Source organism: Lissotriton vulgaris, chromosome 8 (assembly GCF_964263255.1).
Source record: "Lissotriton vulgaris chromosome 8, aLisVul1.2, whole genome shotgun sequence".
Lineage (NCBI taxonomy): Eukaryota > Metazoa > Chordata > Amphibia > Caudata > Salamandridae > Lissotriton > Lissotriton vulgaris.
The window spans coordinates 434,506,602-434,524,747 of NC_141696.1; positions in this window are offsets into that span (position 1 = coordinate 434,506,602).

Genomic DNA, 18,146 nt, shown 5'->3' on the forward strand with positions numbered 1-18,146 from the left:
ATTTAGATAAAGATTTTAGACTCAAATGCAGCCTGAACCTCTGAACGGAGTTACAACAAATTTGGCAGAAAGCTAGATCTTAGTCTAGATAGAAAGAGCCAGTTTGGTAAATAGGTGTCAATCCATTCAATGGTTTCTGAGATATTAAAGGAAAAACAAATTTGTATATAGAGAGACATGGACCCTCCATGAATCCAACAGATCTCGAGCTGAGATCTGATTGGCAGCCAACACTTTAACCAGGAAGTGTTGGCAGCCATTTTGGGACTTGAACTTAGCCGAGTCCTAACAAAAAAGTTAAAAATAAAAAGAAGGTAGAAATGCCCTGAACCCCTAGGCCTGGTTGGAGGGGTGGGCTCCACTAGGGGCCCGCTAGTGTCGAAGAACATTTTATTTTTACATTTTGGCATGATTTCATAGTGGATTTGAGTATTTGTGGCAAAACTGGAAGACAAAAACAAGCACAGTCTCCCACACTTGTTTCTAGTTGAGCCCCCGGGAAGGCCAGTTCTTTTTTTTTTATTTATTTTTTTTTTTTATTTGAACCAGTTCGAACAAGAGTCAGAACAAAAAATACAGAATTACAAAAATTCCCAACAAAATGACACAATGTTGTACAGAGATACTCATAGAAAACAGGAGGGACTAAGCAAGATTATTATAGAGTAGGTACAGAGGATTAACATTGTTTAAAATATATATTACAGATTACACACAACACTGTAGGTTTCTGCCATTTAGTGACTTAGCTAGGGTTGTTAATAGTAATAGGACTGATACCGGCTTTCCAATTAGTAACTGGGAGCCAGATCGTCTCTCCCATTTTCCTTGCTTTAAGACCCCTTGTAGCATATATGGCAGTTTCATAATTAAAAACAGCCATAAAACGAGCCAGCCACATCTGGAAGCTAGGTGGATCAGCATCTTTCCATCGTGCGGACAAGATAATTCTTAACACAGCTGTACCAATAAATACCAGTCTTTCTTCACTTATTGAAAGATTCAGAGAGTTATCATACACCAGCACATAAAGTGTATCTGATTCAGGAATTTTATGGCCGAATAGCTCTTCCCAAAAGTCAGATATCATACTTTTGATTACAGCAAGCTTGCTACAGTTACTAAACATATGAATTAGAGTGGCTGGTCCCTGTAGACATCTGGGACAGAGATCATTATCCCTTTTCCCCGTGCATATAATTTGGCGGGAGTATAATAAAGACTAAATATAGTTTTAAAGAGCTGTGCCTGAGGATGACTTGATATGAGAAGGCAGTGGGTCAGTTCTAAACCTCTATCAATATCCACATTGGGATTTCCTAATTTAGCAGCCCAGCTTATTTCATTTTTTTCCAATTCATCTTGAATTCTAGTCAATAGGATATCATATAATATTCCAATTCTAATAGTTGATCTATTCATTGCATCGATAATTTCTATTCTTAGCAAACAGATAGTTGATTCTTTTGCTTTCAGCTTAGCAAACACCTGTACAAATTTAAGATAATCTCCATTAGACAATTGATATTTCAACTTTAAATCTGAGAAAGTAGTTATAAATTCTTTACACAAAAAATCATTAATTTTCCTAATTCCCAGCATTTCCCATTTCCTAGATACAACATCATAGCCAAGGCCCATTGTAGCCTTTGAGTGCCAAAGAGGTGTGTATTTATTGATTTTCCCAATATGCATATGTTTAGTGACCTTAGACCAAACCCTCCAGGCGCTAGTTACAATTTCAAATTTGTGATCTTTTTTTATAGTATATCGCGTCTGTTTGCCTCAAAAAGAGACCATTGCTTTCTGCCCAAGTACAAGCTCATACATTGAGGGTATTAGGCTAGTCTCTGTATTAGTTGAATTATCTGACAAACTGACCAATGGAGCCATTTGTTGAAGAAATGTAGCCCAATGATATAGAATGGTATTAGGAATGGCAAACCCGCCTCTGTTCTGCGGTAGTGAGAGAAGTTTATGGGATCTCCTGATCTTGCCTCGCTGCCATACAAATTTGGACATAATAGAATTAAATATTTTTAGTATCTTATCATCTATGGCAAGAGGGATCGCTCTAAATAAATATAAAAACCTGGGTAACACATTCATTTTCAAAAAATTGCCTCTACCTATGATTGATAGGTGAAGACTATTTACACGATCCAAATCATTTTTAATAGTGACAAGGAGTGGATCAAAGTTAAGGTTAGGTATAGATTTAATATTAGAGCTGATAGTAACACACATAGCCTTATTGGCTCTCCTTTGATCCGAAAAAATAATATTATCTGTACATAATATAACTGTCTTCCCCTTATTCAGTCAGTATCCCAAATGATTACCATATTCGAGTGTCACATTCTCTATTTCATTCATCGCCTCAATCGGATCAGATGTAATAATCGAATATCATCGGCATATGCCAATACTTTCAAATACTTTCATCTCATATTGACCGCAGACAACTGGTTTAATTGCCTGATTCTCCAAAAACTTTAGGATTAAAGGGTTTATATAAAGTGCAAATAATAAGGGTGAACAGGGGCACCCTTGCCTGGTGCCCCTGGAGATGTTAATATAGCCAGATTCTGCGCCCATCATCTGCAGTTTTGCCTTGGGGGATAAATACATAGGTTTAATGGATTTAATAAATTTGGGGCCAAAATTGTTTCGTGCCAGGACTTCCCATAGGAAATTCCAAGAGACACGATCAAAGGCCTTTTCGGCATCTAGTAGAATCATAGACATCCGGCCCCCCGTAACAGATATGGCATCAAATAGGGTAATAGCCCTACAAGTGTGATCGGTGGTACCCTTGCCAGGGATAAACCCATGCTGCCACGGGGAGACCAGGTGCTCTATGACCCCACTGAGTCGAACTGCCATCACTTTAGCATTCAATTTAGAGTCTGAATTAATTAATTAGATGGGACGATAAGAAGTTAATTGCTCTGAGGATTTGCCTTTTTTAGGGAAGACAATTATATTAGTCTTGTTCCATGACACAGGGGGAACCCTGTTCCATTGTATCCCTAAAAATAGATCATGGAGTATGGGACCAAGTTGATGACTCAATATTTTGTATAAGTCGAGGGGTATTTTGTCAGGGCCAGTAGCTTTACCAGATGAAAGTGATGACAAAGCTGCCATCACCTCAGCCAAAGTAATTTCTTTTTCAAGATCCGCCCGAGAGGGATCATCTAATATTCTCACAGCCTCCGGGTTATTAAGAAGATTGTTAAGATATAAACATGATTCTTTTTCACTCGAAGTTAAGTCCTCTGTATATAATTTCTGATAGTATTGTTGGAAGGTATAGATAATATCTGGGGTTTGTGTGTAGGTCTGCCCTCTATCCTGTATAGATCTAATATTGTTAAAAACATTCTTCTGTCTAGTATGCATTGCAAGCTGCTTGCCAACCCTTTCCCCATTCTCATAAACATCCTTCCTGTGAGCTCTATATGTTTCGGCTGCTTTCTGGCTAAGATTCAAATTGAGTTCTGATTTCAGCACTGTTACTTGACACATAGCACGTTTGCCATCTCGGCCCTGCGAGATTTGTATAGTATGCTCTTCTTCTGCTTTCCCCAGGGCTTGTTTCTTTAGATTATATTCATTGTTTGAATGTTTTCTAGCCCTACTTTGAAAACTAATTGTTTCTCCCCTAAGAGCAGATTTAAAACAATCCCAGACCATATTCCTTGAGCACTAAATCGATTATTGTTAAAAAATTCTTCAACCCAGTTTTTAATAAAGGTAATATAATCCTTATTTGCCAAAAGTTTGCGATCAAACGTCCATGGCCTATACTCTGATTTGCGCATCTGTGTGCTACTGCAATTTAATTCCGATTAATATTAGCTGAATAGAAGGTGCTGCTTAGTATTGCTGGCTTTAGTTGCATTAGCGCTCTTTGTTTACTATTTCTCGAACTTCTGTGGCCTCTGCCCCGTTTCACGTTCCATTCCCATTCCCCCATTGCTATTGGTGTGCACTCCCCTGGCCCGCCTACCCTCCCCGATACCGCCACCCAGCTGCCACTCCCACCCACGAACAGTTAGCTGACCTCCCCCCTCGCATCGCTGTGACCGTCTGGACCCTGTCCATTGCGGTCGCTCCTACACGCTTCCTGCTTTCAGATCCCGAGCGTGACCCTCCTTCCAGCGCTGTTTGGAACTGCTGTGTGGTATTGTTTAGCCTCTAATTGCTGGCGCTTTCAACTATATCTAGCGCCGAGTCTCGCCCTCTGATTTGCGCATCTGTGTGGTATTGTTTAGCCTCTAATTGCTGGCGCTTTCAACTATATCTAGCGCCGAGTCTCGCCCTCTGATTTGCGCATCTGTGTGCTACTGCAATTTAATTCTGATTGATATTAGCTGAATAGAAGGTGCTGCTTAGTATTGCTGGCTTTAGTTGCATTAGCGCTCTTTGTTTACTATTTCTCGAACTTCTGTGGCCTCTGCCCCGTTTCACGTTCCATTTCCATTCCCCCATTGCTATTGGTGTGCACTCCCCTGGCCCGCCTACCCTCCCTGATACCGCCTCCCAGCTGCCCCTCCCACCCACGAACAGTTAGCTGACCTCCCCCCTCGCATCGCTGTGACCGTCTGGACCCTGTCCATTGCGGTCGCTCCTACACGCTTCCTGCTTTCAGATCCCGAGCGTGACCCTCCTTCCAGCGCTGTTTGGAACTGCTGTGTGGTATTGTTTAGCCTCTAATTGCTGGCACTTTCAACTATATCTAGCGCCGAGTCTCGCCCTCTGATTTGCGCATCTGTGTGCTACTGCAATTTAATTCCAATTAATATTAGCTGAATAGAAGGTGCTACTTAGTATTGCTGGCTTTAGTTGCATTAGCGCTCTTTGTTTACTATTTCTCGAACTTCTGTGGCCTCTGCCCCGTTTCACGTTCCATTCCCATTCCCCCATTGCTATTGGTGTGCACTCCCCTGGCCCGCCTACCCTCCCCGATACCGACTCCCAGCTGCCCCTCCCACCCACGAACAGTTAGCTGACCTCCCCCCTCGCATCGCTATGACCGTCTGGACCCTGTCCATTGCGGTCGCTCCTACACGCTTCCTGCTTTCAGATCCCGAGCGTGACCCTCCTTCCAGCGCTGTTTGGAACTGCTGTGTGGTATTGTTTAGCCTCTAATTGCTGGCGCTTTCAACTATATCTAGCGCCGAGTCTCGCCCTCTGATTTGCGCATCTGTGTGGTATTGTTTAGCCTCTAATTGCTGGCGCTTTCAACTATATCTAGCGCCGAGTCTCGCCCTCTGATTTGCGCATCTGTGTGCTACTGCAATTTAATTCTGATTGATATTAGCTGAATAGAAGGTGCTGCTTAGTATTGCTGGCTTTAGTTGCATTAGCGCTCTTTGTTTACTATTTCTCGAACTTCTGTGGCCTCTGCCCCGTTTCACGTTCCATTCCCATTCCCCCATTGCTATTGGTGTGCACTCCCCTGGCCCGCCTACCCTCCCTGATACCGCCTCCCAGCTGCCCCTCCCACCCACGAACAGTTAGCTGACCTCCCCCCTCGCATCGCTGTGACCGTCTGGACCCTGTCCATTGCGGTCGCTCCTACACGCTTCCTGCTTTCAGATCCCGAGCGTGACCCTCCTTCCAGCGCTGTTTGGAACTGCTGTGTGGTATTGTTTAGCCTCTAATTGCTGGCACTTTCAACTATATCTAGCGCCGAGTCTCGCCCTCTGATTTGCGCATCTGTGTGCTACTGCAATTTAATTCCAATTAATATTAGCTGAATAGAAGGTGCTGCTTAGTATTGCTGGCTTTAGTTGCATTAGCGCTCTTTGTTTACTATTTCTCGAACTTCTGTGGCCTCTGCCCCGTTTCACGTTCCATTCCCATTCCCCCATTGCTATTGGTGTGCACTCCCCTGGCCCGCCTACCCTCCCCGATACCGACTCCCAGCTGCCCCTCCCACCCACGAACAGTTAGCTGACCTCCCCCCTCGCATCGCTATGACCGTCTGGACCCTGTCCATTGCGGTCGCTCCTACACGCTTCCTGCTTTCAGATCCCGAGCGTGACCCTCCTTCCAGCGCTGTTTGGAACTGCTGTGTGGTATTGTTTAGCCTCTAATTGCTGACGCTTTCAACTATATCTAGCGCCGAGTCTCGCCCTCTGATTTGCGCATCTGTGTGCTACTGCAATTTAATTCCGATTAATATTAGCTGAATAGAAGGTGCTGCTTAGTATTGCTGGCTTTAGTTGCATTAGCGCTCTTTGTTTACTATTTCTCGAACTTCTGTGGCCTCTGCCCCGTTTCACGTTCCATTCCCATTCCCCCATTGCTATTGGTGTGCACTCCCCTGGCCCGCCTACCCTCCCCGATATCGCCTCCCAGTTGACCCTCCCACGCTCCGCCCCCTTCCTCTCCATTTAAAGCAGATGAACCAACGTGCAGCGTCCACGCGCTACGGCCACGCCGAAGGTGCGCCAAAGGTAAGCCCGTCTATGCCCGTCCGCGCCAAGCCCGCGCCCAGCGCCAGACCCCCTGGCCCCCGTACCACCCACCCCACCCGCATTACATACGACGCATCCACTCTCACATCCCTTAACCCCGGACGACTCTCAAACTGCGCCCAAGCCACCCCTGGACACACCCATGGACCCTTCACATGCAACTCCTGCAAGTATGACAGCACCACAACCAACCCCCCATCCACTAACACCAAACAGAGACCTGACACCAACCACCTAAAATGCATCCTGCTTAACACCCGCTCGCTCCACAGACACGCCATCGACCTCTGGAATCTACTAGACACCACTTCTCCGGACGTCGCCTTCCTAACTGAAACATGGATGAACGCCTCCTCAGCCCCAGACATCACCATAGCCATCCCGGACGGATACAAGATCATCCGAAAAGACCGCATCAAGCAAACAGGAGGAGGCATCGCTATCCTCCACAAGAATTCCATCCGCATCTCAACCAGCTCAGACGCCAACCTCGCTAGCGCCGAACACCTCCACTTCCAGATCCACACCGACCCCAAGACCACTCTCAGAGGCACCCTCCTCTACAGGCCACCTGGACCCCGTGCACAATTCTGTGAAGACATCACTGACTTTATCACCCCACACGCCCTCCCCTCAGAGGACTACATTCTATTGGGAGACCTCAATTTTCACCTGGAAAAAAGCAACGACAGCAACTCCACCGCCCTTCTGGACAATCTCGCCAACCTCGGACTCAAACAACTTGTTAATACCCCCACTCACCACGCAGGTCACACACTCGACCCTATCTTCACTTCCAGCAAATATATCTCATTCAGTCACACCACAACTCTCCACTGGACGGACCACAGCTGCGTTCACTTCATCTACAATAAGACCACAACCCACAACCACCCTCTACCTACTCTGCGAAGAAACTGGAACAAAATCACCATCGACCAAATCTCCTCATTGCTTCTTCAAAACCCCCCTGCCCACTCTTCGAACTCCAACCAAGCAGCCATTAACCTCACTCAATGGCTAACCAACAGCGCCGACATCCTAGCACCCCTGAAAAAACGTCAAATCAAACTAGGTAACAAAAACGCCCCCTGGTTCAACGATGATCTTAAGAAATCCAAGAAACTTTGCCGCTCCCTTGAGAAGGCCTGGAAAAAAGACCCAAACACCAGCACCAGGGACGCCTTCAAAAACGCCACCCGCATACACCACCAACTGATCCGGTCTGCCAAGAAAGCCGCATTCAAAGACCGACTAGACAACAACGCCCACAACAGCAAGGAATTATTCAACATCGTCAAAGAGTTTACCAACCCCACTGCCAACTCCAACGACATCACTCCCTCTCAAATCTTTGGCGACTCCCTAGCTTCGTTCTTCCACGACAAAATCGCAGACATCCACAATAGCTTCGACAATCAACCCGGAGACCAACCCACCCAACCTTCTGCCGTACCTTCACCCCCCTTGAACATCCTTAATGAATGGAACCCAATCTCCACTGAGGACACCATCCGCCTGATGAACTCCATCCACTCTGGATCCCCCACAGACCCATGCCCTCACCACATCTTCAACAAAGCAGATTCCATCATAGCACCACACCTCCGAGACGTCATCAACTGCTCCCTCAACTCTGCCACCTTCCCAGAAAGCTGGAAACATGCAGAACTCAGCGCACTCCTGAAAAAACCCACAGCAGACCCCACCGAACTCAAAAACTACCGCCCCATCTCGCTCCTTCCATTCCCGGCCAAAGTCATCGAGAAAGCTGTTAACAACCAACTTGCCGCCTTCCTCGAAACCAACAATTCCCTCGCCTCCTCACAGTCCGGCTTCCGAGCCAAACACAGCACAGAGACCGCCCTCATCGCAGCTACAGATGACATTCGAACTCTACTGGACAATGGAGACACAGTCGCCCTCATCCTCCTCGACCTCTCCGCAGCCTTCGACACAGTCTGCCATAGCACCCTGATACAACGCCTCAGATACATCGGAATCCAGGGAAAAGCACTGAAATGGATCACCTCGTTCCTTGCCGGAAGAACCCAGAGAGTCCGCCTCCCACCATTCAAGTCAGAGGCCACTGAAGTCATTTGCGGCGTCCCACAAGCATCCTCACTCAGTCCCACCCTCTTCAACGTATACATGAGCCCCCTCGCGGCCATCGCACGCCAACATAACCTCAACATCATCTCCTATGCTGATGACACTCAACTTATCCTCTCTCTCACCAAAGACCCCAACACCGCCAAAACCCACCTACATGAAGGAATGAAAGAAGTAGCCGGGTGGATGAAGCACAGCCATCTGAAACTGAATTCCGACAAAACAGAAGTCCTCATCTTAGGTACCTTCCCCTCTGCCTGGGACGACTCTTGGTGGCCAGAGTCCCTCGGAAAAGCACCCATCCCGACAGACCATGCACGGAACCTGGGCGTCATTCTGGACTCCTCTCTCTCGATGACCAGACAAGTCAACGCCATTTCTTCATCTTGCTTCAACATTCTTCGCATGCTTAAAAAAACATTTTGCTGGATCCCCACCGAAACTAGAAAAACGGTCACCCACGCACTGGTTACTAGCCGACTGGACTACTGAAACACCCTATACGCCGGCACCACCACAAAACTTCAGAAAAAACTCCAACGCATCCAGAACGCATCGGCCAGACTCATACTTGATATCCCGCGTAACGACCACATATCTGATCACCTGAAAAAACTCCACTGGCTCCCCGTCAATAAGAGGATAACATTCCGCCTCCTAACCCACGCACACAAAGCACTTTACAAACTTGGACCCGATTGCCTCAATACACGACTTTCCTTCTACACCCCCTCCCGCCAACTGCGCTCCTCCAGCCAAGCCCTTGCTGCTGTACCTCGCATCAACAAAACCACCATGGGAGGAAGGTCCTTCTCACACCTGGCGGCCAAAACCTGGAACTCACTTCCCACTCACCTTCGCCTCACTCAGAGCCACCCAGCATTCAGAAAGCAACTTAAAACTTGGATATTCGACAAGTAATCCCCCACCCTTCCCCAAGCGCCTTGAGACCCTCCGGGTATGTAGTGCGCTATATAAATTAACTGAATTGAATTGAATTGAATTGAAATGATTTTTGGGCATTTGCTAATTAAGGTTTGTGAGGCTAGATCACTGGAAACAAGCATATAATCTATCCGAGCGTGCTTCTGATGAGGACATGAAAAGTAAGTATATCCCGGATCTTGATGCTTCGTATGATCCCATATATCGATTAAGCCAAAGCTATCCACCAGTCTCTTAACAGCTTTGTAAACCTTCGGCTTACGACCAGTATATGAACTCGATTGTAACTTAAATGATATATTAAAATCACCACATATAATAAGTGGGCCCTGCCATGTAGCAAGCTCAGATTGTAAATGTTCAAAGACTGAGGGATCATCTTGATTAGAACCATAGATAGTACAGATGGTAATACCAAGTGCAAGCTTCACAATCGCCCATCTACCATACGGATCTGAGAGCTGACATAATACCTCACCAAGAGACGTCTTAGCTAAGATCGCTACACCCCTAATATTCGATGTTTGAGTAGATGTTACTAAAAGATTATATCCTTTTAATTTTAATAATGATCTCTTAGCCCATGGCACATGCGTCTCCTGGAGGCATAAAATATCAACAGGATTTAAGCTGATTAATTCGCCGAGACAATGTTGTTTATCTGCAGTCAATAAACCCCCGACATTCCAGGTTTGAATATTCAACCTACCCATTGCTTTATAGAACATTTTGACCCAGCAGGCTTCCTAACAAACTGTTTATTGAGATATCGTGACTTCTTTCGCTTTAGCTTAATTTTACTTGCAGATACCAAAAAAATGGCAAAACGACAATATGACTCTTGATGATAGACCTGGTTCTTTTTTTAAATTTGAAATTTTTCCCCCCTACCCCTCCCTCAACCCCCCAACCTACCCCACAACACCCCCACCAAACAATGGCAAAGAGACTCTGTTAGACCTGTCTGGCTTTTTGGCGAAGTCCCTCCTAATTATTATTTATTTTGTCCCCTTTTTGCCCCTCATACCCTTGTTAATTTTTTGTCTACTGACTTTTTGTAGGTGTTGGCCAGGGGGATAGGTGTTCTTTCTCCCCCTCATGATCTTTTACCTCAGGCCCAGAGGCCTGTTCTGACAGGAAAGTTGGCACCACCTAAAATGGTGGCCGCCAACTGCCCCAACTGTCACATCCAGAACTTGGCCATAGCCTAACATAGGGCATTCCAGAACCTTCTGGTCCATTCTGGACCACTGAAGGGCAGCCTATATAAGGCGGAATGCGGGGAAGCCATTTTGTGCTGACCAGAGAGTGGAGGAGTGAGGCAGTGGTGAGAGGAGGAGGACGCACTGGGAGCAGTTAGTTTGCCTTTGTGACAGACAGCCACTACAGGAAGACGTTCCCCCTTCAGCCCCTGACCAATCCCTCCCAACTACCTTCTGCTACTGAAGAGATTGTCCCAATTGAGGTGGAAGCCCTCCTCTATACTTGAGCCCCATTGATCCCTGTGGGAACGCTCTACTTAAGGACTTTCCTGACTTCCCCCTGGCAGTGCTTCACTTACCAGCGTGGTGGAGAAGCCAGTTCTAGCCCAGTGTTGAGCCTGGTGTTCCCCAAGGCTTAGGAGGGAAGGCGAGTGGCTACGGAGCCTGTGTGGCCTTGTTGAGCGAGCGCTTCGCTCTTTTCAGCGTGCCCCTGGAGCCAGGTGAAGTGGAAGACTGTGAGAGCAGAAGCGGAGATAGCGCGGCGCCAAGTGGGAACACTGGTCCCTCGCGCCCGCGCCGACGTGCTCTTCATTCCTGTGAGGCGACGTGGAGAGCGAGCAGGCCCCTAAAGGAGACGCTACCGGCGGCGGTTCCGCGCATGCTCCAACGTATGAGGCAAAGGATCTGTGGAGGCGAGGCCTGCGGGAGGCGTGTCTCGGAGGCGAGCCGCCTCCGTGTTCCGGCGGCCTGGGTGACGTCGCGAGAAGCGTCCGATCGACGCGCAAGCCCAGTGGAAGGCCAGCTAAGAGGGAGCGGAGGAGAACTGGCGGAAGGCGGAGCAGCCTTTCGCCAACGGAGCCAGCCAAGGGCAGTGCGCTGATCTTCAACGAGGCCCCTCGCCCAGCGCTGTAAAGAGGAAGCGCGCCTGGGCTGAGGAAATTTGACCAGCCCCCCCCCCCCCCCCCCTCGCGCCCTGCTAGCGAGCAAGTGCATCGCTGTGATCATTAACGAGGCCCTCACCCAGCGCTGTGGAGAAGAAGCGCGCCTGGGCTGAGGGATTTGACAAGCCCCCCCCCCCACGCCAGCAACAGGCAAGCAGCTGGTTGGGGAAGCCAGGAGCCGGTTGACAACTAGAAGCCTGTGGACTGTGGCGGACCTGCCACTAAGACAGTAAGGAGAGTGGGGGTGAGAAAGGAAGGTGCTGTGCCCTGGTGGTTAATGATAAAGAACTTACCAGATCTAGCATCTAACAAGGTGCCCTGACTTGTTGTCCTCTTAAATTCTAAACTGTGTCATAGTAGATGAGGGGAAAATAACTCCATAACCTCAACCTCAGTTTTACAGGTTTTATGAAATATAAACTACTGTCAGTAGAGCGCTGACAGTACTTGCCCATTGGGGAATTACCTTCAGGCATTTATAGCAAGTGTTGATGAGTACAGGGAACCTGGGGGAAGTCCTGCAGATCACTTTGAGTGTGCATTCTAGCTCTGTATAAAGGGGCAGATAAGGGGAGAGAGATCTTAGCCCTGTAGTAATAGAGTATCCAGTGATTTGGCAGGTTCAAATGATGAAATATTGATGACATTGATTATTAATGTAAAGTGGCACTGCATAGTGTAATCCTATTGGGATACTTTTAATTCCAGAAGAGTGTTATTTACTCATTACTGAATCCCTGACAATTGAATGTGTTTTACTGTAATTTTTGCACAGCAAGAAAAGTGTCATTTACTTCTCTAGATCAAAAGTATAATGATTATTTCTGAGAGAAACTGATGTCTTACACTGTATAATTGGAATCCAAAGAGCATATTATTTTTATAAAGCAATACGTATTTTTCCACATCTTTTTGGTGTAGCGTTTTCTTTTTGAGTGATATTGCGTGGAATTACTTTTGGGTGGTCTGCAACCTTTGCATTGTGCCTCTGATATACTAGTCTTGCCCTAGGCCAGGCTAACCAGTTCCAACATATTGGTGCCTAGCGGTGGGATACTGACTTGGTTGCAGCTACTTACTAGTAATTTGACGTAATACACCCAACCTACACCAGGAGTTTTCTCCTTGCGGCCCTCCCAATTAGTCTTTTTGTTTTTTCTAAATTTATTCCTGGTGGTGGGTGGAGTTGGCTTTAGGTTGCCCTTGCCACTCTGAAATTTCTGGTGTGTATCCAGGTTTGCCTGACTCACAATGGAGTTCGCTGTGGAAAACCTGGAAGTCTATTCCGTGTCACAATTGAAAATGTTCTGCCAACAGATGGGGGTCTTTTTCAAACATGGTGCCAGGAAGGGGGAGCTCCAGACCAGTCTTAGGGCTTGGGTGGAGGCACACCAAGGAAAGAAGGAGGAGGATGAAGAGGTCGACCAGGACACGGTGGGGATGGTAGAAGAGTTATTTCGCCATGAGGGGGAAAACTTACTCACCGGACCAGTGTCCTACTCCAGAAAGGGCAGTAGCATCTCTGGGGGAAGCCTAACGGAAGCCGAGCTCACCGATAGGAGGGAGAAAAGACAGTTAAGGTGGGAGTTGGCTAAGCTGGAGCAGGAGAAAGAGGAGAGGAGGATGGCCCACGAGTTTAGACTGAAGGAACTGGAGCTCCAAAGTCTGCGACGGGGGTCCTCTCCTGGTAGGAATGGTGGCAGCGAACCAAAGGAGTCAGCCAGGGAGACCAAACCCTATATACCAAAGGACCTGATAGCGAGCTTCAGTCAGGGGGACGATGTAGCTAAGTGGCTGGCCGCTTATGAGGTTTCTCTGAGGGTTCACGGAGTGCAGGAGAAGCACTGGGGGGGTAGTTTGTACAAGTACATGCCTCCTGCTGGTCGGGACACCTTGCTGGCCCTGGATCCAGAGGAACAGACAAACTACCCCACCATGAAGCTGGCGTTGTTAAGGAAGTTCCGGCTCACCCCAGAAAAGTACCGACAGAAGTTCAGGGGGAGCCACAAGTTGAGCACTCAGAACTGGGTGGACTTCCTTGACTACGCCAGAAAGGCCTTAGAGGGTTGGGTCAAGGGCAGTGAGGTAAAAGATTATGAGGGGCTGTACGATCTATTTTTGAGAGAACACCTCCGCGAGAAATGTTTTCCTGAGCTGTGCCAACACCTGGTGGACAGCAAGCTGACCAATCCCCGGAAGCTTGCAGAGGAGGCGGACATCTGGGCAAGTACCCGGGTGTCCTCCAAGGGGACTGGAGGGGAATCTCAAAAAGCCGGACAGGGCGCCCCCCAGAAGAAGGAGGGGGGGGAGAAAAAGAAAGAGTTCTCTAAAGGTCCCCAAAATAACTTCCAAGGGAAGGGAGCAGGTTTCACCCCTAGGGCAAACCCGCCCCGGAACCCTAATCCTGGCCAAAGCCAGCAGCCCAGGGTTCTCCACTGTTTTGAATGCGGTGGCGTTGGACATTATAAGGGAGATGTCAGATGCCCAAAGAGACCACCCCCTCCCACCGGAGGAAAGTCACCGGGAGTAGCTAGTGTAGCGCTCGGGGAGGAGTTGCCCTTAGATAAGGGGGGTGAGTGGGCGGGTGTTACCTTAGTGTCCCTGGGAGAGCGGGAGATGGTGCCAAAGATCCAGGTGCCCCCAAATACTACAAAGTATGGGCAATGGGTTACCATCAATGGCCAGAGAGGGGAGGCTCTGAGAGATACAGGAGCCAGCATGACTATGGTGAGAAGTCAGCTGGTGTCTCCAGAGCAGGTTGTTCCTAATGTACTCCACCCCGCCGCGATGGCTGACGGCAGAATGGGCCACTATCCAGTGGCTGAGGTTCCCTTTGAGTGGGAGGGGGTTGCAGGTTCACTTCGAGTTGCCGTAAGCCGTGCCGTGCCAGTCGATTGTCTGTTGGGGAATGACATGGAACATAACCCTTGGAGAGAGGTGGAATACCGGACGCATTCTGCGATGCTGGGTACAGCTGACTGGGCCTGTGTCAGCACACGGTCTGCGACTGCCCGGAGAGGGAGTTCGCCTGGGTTGGAGCGTGGAACAATGGCCCAACCCGCTGCTAAGAAGGGACAGACCCGGAGACAGAGAAAGCCTGCTCCGGCTTCCACACCCCATGAGACAGATCGGCCACCTGCAGTGGTGGACCAGGAGTCCGTGGAGGGGGAAGTAGACTCTCTGGAGGATTTGCCCATCCCTGCGGAGTGGCATGTGGAGGGAGGTCCTACCAGAGAGGAATTCTGTAGGGGGCAGAGGGAGTGCCCCACCCTTGAGGGACTGAGGCGACAGGCTGAAGCCCAAGCAGCAGGTGATGTTACGGGACATTACCACATTTACTGGGAGGATGGGCTCCTCTACAGTGAACCCAAGGTACCCTTGCCTGGTTCATCAAGGGCCTTGGTAGTCCCGCAACAGTACCGAGCCTTTCTTTTGGAATTGGCTCATGCCATACCCCTGGCAGGACACTTAGGCCAGGACAAGACCTTTGCACGGCTTGTCCTCCACTTTTACTGGCCTCAGATGAAAGTGGCGTCCGACACTTACTGTAGGACATGTGTAACCTGCCAGGCCAGTGGGAAAACAGGGGTGAAGCTAAAGGCTCCCCTGGAACCACTTCCAGTCGTTAGCACACCCTTTGAGAGGGTGGGCATCGACATTGTAGGGCCTTTGGATCCACCAACAACAGCTGGTCACAGGTTTATCCTGGTTCTGGTGGATCATGCCACACGGTACCCAGAGGCAATACCTCTGAGGACAGTCACTGCACCTGTAGTGGCAAGAGCCCTGATGGGAAACTTTACCCGAGTGGGATTTCCCAAGGAAGTTGTGTCCGACAGGGGGACCAACTTCATGTCAGCTTATATGCGGGCAATGTGGAAGGAGTGTGGAGTGACCTACCGGTTCACCACTCCTTATCACCCCCAGTCGAATGGACTGGTTGAGAGGTTTAATAAGACCTTGAAGGGCATGATCAGAAGTCTGCCCGAGAGCCTGTGGAGGAAATGGGATGTCCTCCTACCCTGTTTACTCTTTTCCTACAGGGAAGTGCCCCAGAAGGGAGTGGGCTTCAGCCCCTTTGAGCTTCTGTATGGGCACCCTGTACGCGGTCCTCTCAGCCTGGTGAAGGATGGTTGGGAGAAGTCTCCCAGGAAACCCCCCCAGGATGTGGTGAGCTACATGCTGGCCTTCAGGAGCCAAATGGCAAAGTTGTGGAAGCAAGCTTCTGACAACTTGGAGGCCAGCCAGGCAGTCATGAAGGAGTGGTATGACCACAATGCTCACCAGGTGGAATTGGAGCCTGGACAGAAAGTGTGGGTGATGGAGCCTGGAGAGCTTAGCGCCCTCCAGGATCGCTGGACAGGCCCCTTTGAGGTGTTGGAGAAGAAGGGTAAGGCCACATACCTGGTGGACCTTAAGACCCCTCGACAGCCCCTACGGGTGCTGCATGCCAACCGACTCAAGCCCCACCATGAGAGGCCCGAAGTCATGTTGATGATGGTGACTGACGGGGAAGAGGAAGCGGAAAGCGAACCTCTCCCAGATCTCTTTTCATCCCAAGAGAAGGATGGGTCACTGGAGGGAGTGATTCTCTCTCCTACTCTAACTCCTGAGCAACGGGAGGACTGCCGCCAGATCCTGGAGCAGTACTCTTCGTTGTTCTCCCTTGTCCCGGGAAGGACCCACCTGTGTACCCATGATGTGGACACAGGAGACAGCCCACCAGTGAAGTCCAAGACCTACCGGCTGTCTGACAAGGTGAAGGCTAGCATCCAGGGAGAAGTTGCCAAGATGCTAGAGCTGGGAGTAATTGAACCTTCCAACAGCCCTTGGTCCAGTCCGGTGGTGCTCGTGCCAAAAGCCGCACCACCAGGCACCACACCTGAACTGAGGTTCTGTGTGGATTACCGAGGACTGAATCCAGTGACAAGGACTGATGCTCATCCGATCCCTAGGGCGGATGAATTGATTGACCGGCTAGGAGCTGCCCAATATCTGAGTACCTTTGACCTCACTTCAGGGTACTGGCAGATCTCCTTGACAGATGGAGCAAGGGAAAGGTCAGCCTTCTCCACGCCTGAGGGACACTACCAGTTCTGTGTGATGCCCTTTGGGCTCAAGAACGCCCCTGCCACATTTCAGCGGCTGGTGAACCAGGTCCTCTCTGGAATGGAGAGTTTCTCTGCTGCTTACTTGGATGACATTGCTGTCTTCAGTAGCAGTTGGGAGGACCATCTGCAGCATTTGCAGGCCGTTCTCCAGGCCCTGAGACAAGCTGGATTGACCATCAAAGCCAGCAAATGCCAGATTGGGCAGGGGTCGGTTGTGTACCTTTGACACTTGGTGGGTAGGGGGACTGTGCAGCCCCTGCAGGCGAAGATTGAGGCAATCATGGCCTGGGAACCCCCCAAGACACAGACTGAGGTCCGAGCTTTCCTGGGCCTCACAGGCTACTACCGTCGCTTTGTGAAGGGGTATGGCACTATTGTAGCGCCCCTCACAGAGCTCACCTCCAAGAAACAACCTCGACGGGTAGTTTGGACAAAGGCTTGTCAGCAAGCCTTTGAAAAGTTGAAACAGGCAATGTGTGCGGCACCGGTCCTGAAGGCCTCAGACTTCTCCAAGGAGTTCATTGTCCAAACAGATGCATCAGAACATGGCATTGGGGCAGTGTTATCGCAACTGAATGAAGAGGGCCTGGATCAACCTGTAGTCTTCTTATCCAGGAGACTGCTTCCCCGGGAACAGAAGTGGAGTGCCATTGAGAGGGAAGCTTTTGCAGTGGTGTGGGCTCTGAAGAAGCTGCGGCCATACCTCTTTGGCTCGCACTTCCTGGTTCAGACTGACCACCGACCCCTTCGTTGGCTGATGCAAATGAAGGGGGAAAATCCCAAGTTGTTGAGGTGGTCCATCTCCCTACAGGGAATGGACTTCCGGGTGGAACATCGGCCTGGAGTGGACCACGCCAATGCAGACGGTCTCTCCAGGTATTTCCGCCTTAGTGATGAGGACTCCCAAGGGGTTGGGTAGTTCTCCCCACTTTCAGCTGGGGGGGACGCGTGTTAGACCTGTCTGGCTTTTTGGCGAAGTCCCTCCTAATTATTATTTATTTTGTCCCCTTTTTGCCCCTCATACCCTTGTTAATTTTTTGTCTACTGACTTTTTGTAGGTGTTGGCCAGGGGGATAGGTGTTCTTTCTCCCCCTCATGATCTTTTACCTCAGGCCCAGAGGCCTGTTCTGACAGGAAAGTTGGCACCACCTAAAATGGTGGCCGCCAACTGCCCCAACTGTCACATCCAGAACTTGGCCATAGCCTAACATAGGGCATTCCAGAACCTTCTGGTCCATTCTGGACCACTGAAGGGCAGCCTATATAAGGCGGAATGCGGGGAAGCCATTTTGTGCTGACCAGAGAGTGGAGGAGTGAGGCAGTGGTGAGAGGAGGAGGACGCAC